This window comes from Falco punctatus (assembly GCF_963210335.1).
Source record: "Falco punctatus genome assembly, chromosome: 2".
NCBI lineage: Eukaryota > Metazoa > Chordata > Aves > Falconiformes > Falconidae > Falco > Falco punctatus.
The window spans coordinates 106,583,745-106,593,884 of record NC_137581.1 but is presented as its reverse complement, the minus strand read 5'-3'; the positions used below and the strand labels follow the sequence as shown (position 1 = coordinate 106,593,884).

At 37.4% G+C, this 10,140-nt stretch overlaps 1 long non-coding RNA gene across 1 annotated transcript; it reads right to left on the bottom strand.

Annotated features, from left to right (window-relative positions):
• Positions 1 to 222: 222 nt before the first annotated feature.
• On the bottom strand, positions 223 to 9,537 carry LOC308058571. The gene is made up of 2 exons (XR_013925895.1): positions 673 to 9,537; positions 223 to 641 (listed from the first exon to the last, which is right to left on the bottom strand). It is a non-coding gene; the product is annotated as an uncharacterized lncRNA (long non-coding RNA).
• Positions 9,538 to 10,140: the final 603 nt, after the last annotated feature.

Below are 10,140 nucleotides of genomic sequence, written 5' to 3'. Positions count from 1 at the left end.
TCCAGTAACAGGGGGTTGTCTTTAACAGCTGCAGTGTGGAGGTGGTGAACAGGAGTTTTTCTGAACTCTGAAAAGGATTGAAAAACTGTTGGCTTGCATTTTTCCACCTGTTTGGGGGGGGGGGGTGGTTTTTGGTTGTTTTGGGGTGTGGTTTTTGGTGGTTCTTTTTGGTTGGTTGGTTGGTTGTTGTGACGTACGGAATTAGACTCTATAACTCGAAAGTTATAAAGTAGGTATGTTTATTGCGCGCAGATGCACGGGGGATCGCTCCTCCACAAGCGTGCATACCCGAAGTGACGAACCATCTCACATTTATACAATGAAACAAATGAATATTCAATTAACGCCTATACATATTCGTTACCTAAACCGCTTACTCTCGCTTCATATGTTAATTAGCTTATCAGTCCTTTGCCTGCAATGTGGTGGTCTTGCAGGTTTGTAGGTGATTCATGTTCTTGTGACCATCCGATCTTCTCCAGCAAGGACTTAGGACTCCCTCCCTCTAGATAGCATTGGAATATCTCTTATCCTTTTCTCATTCTTTTTTAAATAGCCCCTTTGTTAGAGGAAGAAGGGCAGGCATCTCCCCTTTGTTAGAGGAAGAGGGGCAGGCGTCTCCTCAAAACTGTAGGCCTCTCCTCAAAGCTGTGTGTCTATGTGACCAGACACCGCACCCATGACTAGTCACCATACCCACATTCCTTGAGCAGACATATACAATCACAATCGATGTCCATTGTCCCCATTTCACACTATTTCTCCATAGTAGTTGTTTGGGTTTTTTTTATGGGAGTATGTTGTACAGGTTTTTGTAACTGTAGAACACTTTTTCTAACTACTTGTTCTAGCAATGTTCCAGACGTCAGGCCCTCTATCTCAAATTTGTTTGTGAATACAAGAAATCCTAGTCTAAAAAAGAAAAAAAAAATAAGATGGTAATTGTGTGCTTTGTCCTTGACATTTTTTGGATTCATTACTAAGCAAAACTTACTATTGTTGAGCTTTACATTCCCCAACCTTGCTATACAGGTCTGTGAACTGATTATGCATATTTGTTTTATTTATGGTAAAGAATATCAGCTAAAAATAGATAATATTTGTCAAAATACTATTTGGAAACTTCATCTCCTAAAATAAAATAGAAAGAACAGTGCATAAAACCTGTGTATCAGTGTAATAAACTTTCTTGCATATCAAGTATATATTGAATTATCTTGAGATGATCATCAAGATGTATTGAACCAAGTGGTGAATATTGACTGTGTCAAGGCTGAGATTAATATTTACCTCAACGGTCAATAAATTTTGATGTTGACTGAAATGTGAAGTCAATATATGTGTTGTTAATACATTCTGAATGCATTCGGAAGAAACATCTAGAAATCTGTTCTATAACTCTAGGGGTCCTAAGGGACACATTCCTTCCAGCTAATACTGTAAAGGAAAAGAAAGAAATGGAAGAGAGTGACCTAGTTTTAATTAGTCAGTCAAATACATATGCACACACACACACTCCATAGCTGATGGATCAGTACAGGTAGGGTAGGGTTTCTAGAGAATTGGTGCAAACCTACACAACATCTCTGTGAATGCCTAAGGCATCACAAACCTCCCCTTCCTTCTTTGGCTTCAAGTACAAAGTGCATTAATTTTACTGTGCTTTGTGTACTATAAATATAAATAAATGATTAAGTGTTTAAAAAATAAATAAAATACAAGGATCCCCTGCCCTCCTTCCTGAATACTCTAGTATATACTACTTTCTCTGGAGAATGAAGAATGGGAGAGGTTTATATCATGTTGCTCAGTGTATTATTGAATACACTTTGTATTCAATATATTGAATTGGGGGGGGTGGGTGTAATTGAATTGAATCAATTATTAACTGAATAACAAAACTGTAGTGTACATATATAAATATATAGTTGAAAAAGCACTTCAGTTGATGAGCATTATGGCAGAACTACTATAGATGTTATTCTTGCCAAATTGTTTCAGACAATCAAGATAGTTTTAGCCCTTTGGTTCACATAAATAAGTAGAGAAAGGCATTCATGTGACTGATCTGAATGAAACTGAGACATATTCCTGTGGAGAGAGAAAAGAACTACCCCTTCCTTCCCCACCTGTAAAATGAGTTGGCAGCTCTGAGTTTTGCTGAGTCTATTTGTGTGTGAGATCCTTTGTGTGCCATTTTTCCTCCATGCATCTGTTTTGTTGTTACTAAACAAAACAAAAATATCACCTTTCATAAAGAATGTTCAACCTTCTGTTGGAAATGGGCATCTGTCTTCTGCATGGCTTTGGAAAAATCCCAATCTGTTACACAGAATGGCTGGGGGTTTTCCTAGACTCACAGCTTTGATCAAGATGTGGTACAACAGAAATGAAAAAATATCTTAGAAACCATTCTTATGTGAGGTTTAAAATACTAATGGAAAGAAATTGAGGTTAAGTCTTTGCTGACCAAACTGTCTAGTTTTTGCAAATCATATACTCTCTCTGTTTTCCAATGGGATGTGATAGTTGTAGCATGTGGGCACAAGTGAAGAGGCAAAACTCAGCTTTGGCTTTGAATTGCCCTGTTTCTAAGGTTAAGTCTGAAACAAATGTTACTTTAATGAACACTTTTTATCTAATAAAGGATCATTTGAATGAGCAATGTAGCTGTGTTATTACGACATTGCTGAACCTTCCTGCTACTTCCATATCTCATTAAAATAATAAAAAGTAGTCATAAACTGTTGCTAAGGACAGAGGTTGGCTCAGAGTGAGATACTCATTTAGCATTTCAAGAGTTATGCTGCACTGGAATGGCACCATGTTCCTTGCAAAAGCAAGAAGAACAGGCAAATGAAACCTTTGAATCTGGCTTGCACAGTGTGCAAGAAGTAACATGAGAGATGAGTGGGGTTCAAAGACTCAATGGGAGGTGAAGCCCAGCCTGTTTCAGCACAGTGAAGAGCTAGAAAAAAAATTCAACAGTAGGCTTGTTAATATTTGGATTTGTTGCTGTAAGCTTTCTCAAAATAGGTTGTAATGGAACTGGAGTTGCTAATGTGTTAAGAAACTTTTGCTTTATTTTCACTTGTTGGCGTTTGTTTTCATCTTTGTCTATGCACTCATATTAACAGTTAAAAGTCATCCTGCTTTTCGAACGTGTCTTGAATTATGCAGCCAAGCCTTCTTCAATTAAAACACCAGAGGATTTCTGTACAAACTTAACTAGAGATATCAGAATTTAAAAAGGAATTGTTCCTTCCTCTTATTCTTTTATGAGTATGCATTTAATTTGCTGGCTTTTCAAGTGTAGAACTGTGAATGTGTCCAGGGTTAAGCTAGTAGGAACAAAGACAAAGCCATTTGAGTGATGTATGTTAGTCTTCTCCTATGCCGAGGTTGTCTGATTATCAGTTACCATCGCTAAAGTAGTAAGTTTAGTAACCCAAGAACTTATCAGCACAAAGGTCAATATTTCACTTGTTGGTCCATTTGCAGGACTGTGGATGTCATCCTGCTTTGTCATTTTGCTGTGAGTGGCATTCATTTTCTTTCTCCAAAGTATCCATTTGTTATATGGAAAAGCAGGTACTATTGCTGCTTTTTTTCTCCTCTCCCTCCTTTAAGTTTTTCATTTGTTTTTAAGTCAATGTCAGTATGAGCTTGCCTTTTTACGTGCCTTTTTAAAAAGAAGCCTGTTAAGACACCACTGCTCTGAACTAGGAATATTTTTCATTATGGCCAAAAATAACTGGTAACTAGAGAGGCTGAACTTCACTTGTTATCTAGGGAGCATTCAGTTGTTTGAGCCTTAGTTCTGCAATGGTGAGCAACCTGTTTAAGGTTTTTGTGGTTACAATAAGTTGTTGGATGTAGACTACTGTCATGTTGTCATGGTTTAGTTGGAGTCTGAGCAATCACATCTCATAAGGATGTAAGACAGAGCAACCTATGAACATAAGGGGCAACCCTTCTTCCCTTGTTCTTGTCGGATAAGATCCTGCAAGCTTTGCTTTCAGATCTTATTATTTGAAAGTGGGAAGTGGACCTGACCTGTTCACATACAGTCCATGCAAACACATGCCTCCTAGGACCACGGCCTCCTCTTCCTTCCACACAACCAACAGTTTTTAAGGACTTCGATCTTTGCTCCACTTTCCCATTTCTTGGTGTCTGCCTGTCGCTTAACTAATGGCAATGTAACTCAGCCAGGAGACATCTCTGCCCGTTGTGCCCATTGCGAAGACTGAGGTATGAATTCCAGTAACCTTTGAACTTGAACAAGCTGTGAGGTTTAGATGGCTTTGAAGAGTAATATGTTAATGCAATTTTGATTTCAACAAATACATCTTTACTTAAACTAGCATCTACTTTTTGTTTCATTCTATTTCTTTTAACAGCTAGATTGACAGCTCCCATAGACTAACTTTGGTAGTGTGTTTTCAGCTTGGTTGTAAAGGGAAGATGAAAAGCTTGCATCTTGAAAGCAATTTCTTTTCTAATTCCCAGGTGGTGAAACTGTTGATGGATGTAACTTGTCCAACAGCTATCTTTTTCAGCCAAGCTGCTAGATCCACAAGACAATGATCCTAGCTGACTGAATTCTCAAAGAGAGAAATCGTGGGGGAATACTAAGACGTTCTAATGATGATTAGTAATTTTCCAAAGACCTAACAACCTAGTACAGATCCTGTTTTCCATAGGTGAAGTTGGCTGGTTATTTTCTGGTTTCAGTTGGTCTTCTAAATCTAAACAATTCTTTTGTGAAAAATTGAAACTACAGAGAAGCCTCCAGACCATCTGTCAGACATTGTTTATAATGCACTTTCCTTTCTGTAAGTGACAAAGTTCATCAAGAAATTCTAGATGAAAAAACCAAAAAGCTTTCACTGAAGGCCTTGAGATGCTACCTTTGGCATCGGTTTGAAGGAAAAGAATAAAATCGGGTCCTGTGACAAAATAATAATCTTGAAGATGGAATGTTACCTCTATGTTTTAGCCCTCTGAATGCAACTTTTTTCTTACTGTTTACATGCAAACAATGAAGAATTACACTGATTTTATGCTACCTTTTTTAGACTGGTTAGGCTAGTTTCAACCTTCTACAGATGTATTGTTGCTGTGGAGTGGGTGTGTGCATAAACAAATGTATGTCTTTTGATTGGGGAGGAAGAAGGGAATGGCATGTTTCTGCATGCAAAAATCTCCTGCGTCTGCACCTGACACCATGGATATGATCTATTAGTGCTCAGATGTTCCTAACATAATTTTTCCTCCTAGTGAACAAAAACCACATTAGAAATTGCTTGCGCAGAACTTCTTAGGACGTATCTGGATCATCTGTCATCATGGGCAGGGAGATTTAGTGAAGAAATAGTAGATAACATTTGAGTAAATTAATTTCTCTTTATCTTGTGTTGGTATATCACTTGTCTGAACATCTTTGCTAATCAGTCTTGCCAACATCCTAAAGAGATTTACAATATTCGTGTAATTACCAGTCATCTGTGAGACTGATCAGTTCAAGGAAAAAGATCCTTGCTTTAACAATTCTTTTTTGGTGTGACAATAATCTCCTCAGATATTTCCACACAGCTGACATGCTATTCAGGTTTTTTGTCTACTATGTAGTGGGCAATACTTCTACAGTTTGTGGTAAGGCTTGCTCTAGCTGCTTGATGCACCAGAGAAACCATGTTCCACTTCTTCCAAAGACAGAATGTGGGAAACGTGTACTAAAAGTATTAAGATATGTGGTCATTTTGGTCTTTTATAAAATAATTTAGGTTGGAGGGGAATCTCTGTTAAATGTAGGGCCAGGTTATACCAGGTTGCTCAGGGCCTTCTCCAAGTGAGGTTATGGAATATCCATCCTTAGAGATGTTCACCACAAAAGCTTCTTCCTAGTATTCAGTTGGTGTTTCCCTGCTGGAAAATATATCAGTAGCTTATCACTGTGCATCTTCAAGAATAGTCTGACTTGGTCTTCTTTAGATACTATCATTAGATACTTTTCACAGATGAGTTTCATTAGCAGGGGCCAAGAACTTTGAAATGATATCTAGGATCTCACAGCTGGGAGGAAAAATTAAGATATATATAGAAAACATAGACATAAGAAAACATTTCTTGAACTTCTGTAGCTCAAACTCTCTGTGACTACTTAAGTTTTTGTATGCTCTAAATTGATAAATGTAAATACAGACACATAAAACATGCGTGACTTGTTCCAAGACCCTGACATCAAGTAGGTGATCTTGAGGTTAATTGCAAAGCTTTTGGGACACTGTGGAATTACATGTTTTTCTTCATGTGATAGCACCCTTTACTTTTTTTCAGAGCTTTACAACATATTTTGGGAATGGTGACACAGCAGTTGAAAGAAGGTGATCAGGAGACTCTCATGGGCACTGGTGTGTCTGCCTGGTCTGAATGTCACATAGTCCTGACATAATTCTGTGTTCAGTTCCACAAAAGACCAGTTTAAAGCTTAGTTTTAACTGATTAGTAAAAACTTAAATCATATATTTTAGGATTATTGTTATTGTTATTAAAATATTTTTAAAAACTGTAGGAGTAGCACTTGGTTGGAACACAGGACACTAACTTAATACATGGATTAACGACCCCAAAAAAAACAGCTACAACTTTCAAAGTTAAAGGATTGATGCCCCAAACTTATCTGCTTGAATGAATCAGTTGTAATTTTTTTCCTTGAAGACCAAACGTAGCAACATTCTTTACTGGTTTTGAATTCAAAAGAGTGACCATGTAATAAATTAGAATGTTTTATTAGGCGACTGATTTCTGTACACTGCAGTAGCAGAAAATATGCCACATTAAACAGCTAAAAGACTAAGAAAGAGAAACAGTGCAATGCATCCATCTAGAGAAAAGAAGTATGAGAACAGAAATTAGTCTAATGGAAACTGTTAAATTGTTTATAATTTTATCAAGAGAAATTTTAATTTGGAGTAAAGGAGACATTCTAGAGCTCAGTGAACTAGAACTCCAATGCTTGCTGGGTTTTGGGGGGTTCGGTGGTTTTTTTTGTTGGTTTGGGGTTTTTTTAGGTTGGGTTTTTGGTTTTGGTTGTTTCGGTGGTTTTTTTTGTGATGCATTGCTTTTTAAATAGTTCATTGGTTTTGGTGTGGGGTTGTTTGGGGTTTTTTTTAACTTACTCTGAATTTCACACTGTAACTGTGCAATTCATAACTTCAGACTCATGGGTTTTAACTACATGTAAATGTCTTTTTTATTTCTACTTCGCATCAATCCTAGCAGAAAGGAGAAACCAATGGTTACCAAAGACTGGCCCTTGTCCTGCATCTGCTGCTACAGTAATAACTTGTACGTGCCTGTTTCTAGAGACAGCACTTCCCAAGGTGAGCGTGAGTACAGTCTTCTAGAAAGGTATCGTTGCTAGTTCCCAAAGGCAGGCATTATCAGTATTGTTGGGTCCAAAAGCACCAGATACATCAAACGCCTTTGGGAGCCATAGTGAAATAAAAGATGATCAACAGTGTTTTCATAACAGATGCAACTGTGCTAATGCAATATATACCCTGAGGCAATATAGACAGTCTCGGAATGATCTGTAGAGGAAGCTTTTCATACCATTCAGAGGACAGGGGCAGCCAAAAATAATCTCATGACAGTGTGAGTCTGTCACTGATCTTCAAATGTATCAAGTTGTGTCTGCTGCTCAAGCCTGTCTCTAAAGCACCAAAGACTTCTGAATGTGTTGTACTGGTTATTGCTTGACAAGATATGCAGAATTTGTAGTCATGAGAAATACTGTGGGTTGTGCAATACAACTGTATGTAGTTATGGCCTGGTCTTTAGAATAAAATAAAAACAAGCATGAAATAGCTACAGAAATAAGGACTGTTTGGAAACTAAAACTTTACATTGGTGTTGAAACGTAAATAAGCTGATCAATGAAACAGTTGTAATGTTTGAGTGTGAGAAAGCTTCTGGGCTCTGTCTCAGTTGAGGTGAGCCAGAAAGTACAATCTAGAGTATGAAGCCATTTCTGCAAATCTTTAAGACCGTTTCTTTATTGCACTGATTGGATGCTATATTTTCAAATGTGATGATTCAGGATGGAATCATTACAAGTGTTTCTCTTTCTAATAATTTGTTCTGATATAGGGAGTTGTATAGGGCTAGTGTGCAATGAATATACAGAGACATACATGTATAGTACTGGTTTTACAGTCTACTGCAATATTAACGTTTTCTTTAATATATTTTCTCTGATTCAGGACTGTGGAAGGGAAAATTTGTTATAGAACCAGGGAGCTGTTTTCACTTATTTTTAAAAACTTAGCCTTTAAAGTGCAAGTACCAAGATGAATTAAACAGTCTTTAAATCTGTTTTCAGTACATTGTAATGACCTGAATTTAGGGGAAAATAACCACAAAAAAAGAAAACCACACAGGAAAAAAAAAATAGCCTGTACCCTTCCATATGCTAGTTTAAACTCCAAACCCAGACCAGCCTTAAGGATCAGTGGAAAGCATTCCCAAAGGACCATTATAGCCATCTCTCAGAAGAAGTCATATTGCAGTTTTTAAAAACTGCTAGTGGAGTAAGTCCTGCTAATTGGGAGATCTTACAAAGGAGAAACTAGTGGTAAAGTGAACTCAACTGTAAGTGTTTTTGCTTGATGTTTCCGTTATGAAATCAGCCCAATGCCCAGTACCGTGAACAGTAGGACATATACAACTGCAGGTTTATGCTACCATATGTAATTATTTTTTTCCTTTCATCTGCATTCGTTGCTGTACTCAAGGTATAACATTTATCTTACAGGAATTTAAAGACTACAGTAGCAATTTTAGGTTATAACTCGAAGGACCAAATTAACCTCAAATGGACAAAGCTGTTTCCCATAAACGACTGCCTTCAGAAATCACAAAACGTGAACCCCATCATTTTTAGTATCTCTTTCTTTTTCTGTCCAGACCTGAATTTATAACAGTGAAGGTCCAAGTTTAGCGATTTTTCATGGGAAAAATATGTATGCAGCTCCAATTGGTGTGACTTTTGTCTGCATCATACCAATATTAGTCATTTAATTTTTTCAGCCATTTCATTGTTTCTTTTAATGTACACTAGGTAGGAATTTCAGCTAAGCTGTGAGCTGTAGCACTGATGTTTTTAACTGGCCAGAAGGAGATGAGATTAACCAATTTCTTTTATATGATATTTGCACCATTGGTTCTTGTATCTTAGTTAATGAAAAGAAGCATATTAATCCATTTATTCCTCATTTCTATGTGATCTGCCTAAAGATACTGAAAAGGAATTCATGATAGATATATTTTTTAATTCCCAACACCTAAAATAAACTACCCCAAAAAAGCAAGTAGCACTATTCTTGCAGTACTTCAAACTTTGTAGTTCAAAATAAAGAGTTAACATGCTATTTGCCAAATGTGTATAAAGGGCATGGGTTTCTTTCATTTTGTTATCTCACACTTTTAAATATTTGCAGTGTGGCATAATCAGGGCACATATATATATATATATATATATATATATATATATTTGCTGTTCTAATTCCATGACAAAATTCAAGATCCCTGAGGTAAGGCTAAGCAGGAGCTCATATAGTCGGGGTTGAAATTCAGACACTGCAGATATAATCCATCTCCCTGACACATGCAGTGCTTCATTGTGAGACTGCCAGACACAGTCTGCTGAGATGGGAATGTCACAGAATACCAAAACAGGGGGAGACGCAGTTTTGTTCATCATTACTTTTATCTACGAATATCCATCTAACAGTCTACATACATAGCTGTTGCCAGACAGAGAAATATGAATGCAGCATGGAAATGCAGCAGCTAACATTCAGAGAAGTATATGGAGCATATGCTGGGGGCTCAGAATTACCTGAAGATAATTTGGGTAGTTAATCAGGTTAATTGCTTATCTTCAAGGCAGTATTTTGGTGCAGACGCTGAGTCACCACCTTGGTTGTCTAGCAGAGATCAATGTTATGCCTGGTTGCCTACGTCTGCTAGTGAATTCTGAACCTAAAGGACAAAAGGAACCCTGAAGGCAAATAAAGTGCACTGTCATCACTGGGGAGGCAGGGATGCAGGCAGAAAGAGCTGCAGGGGCAG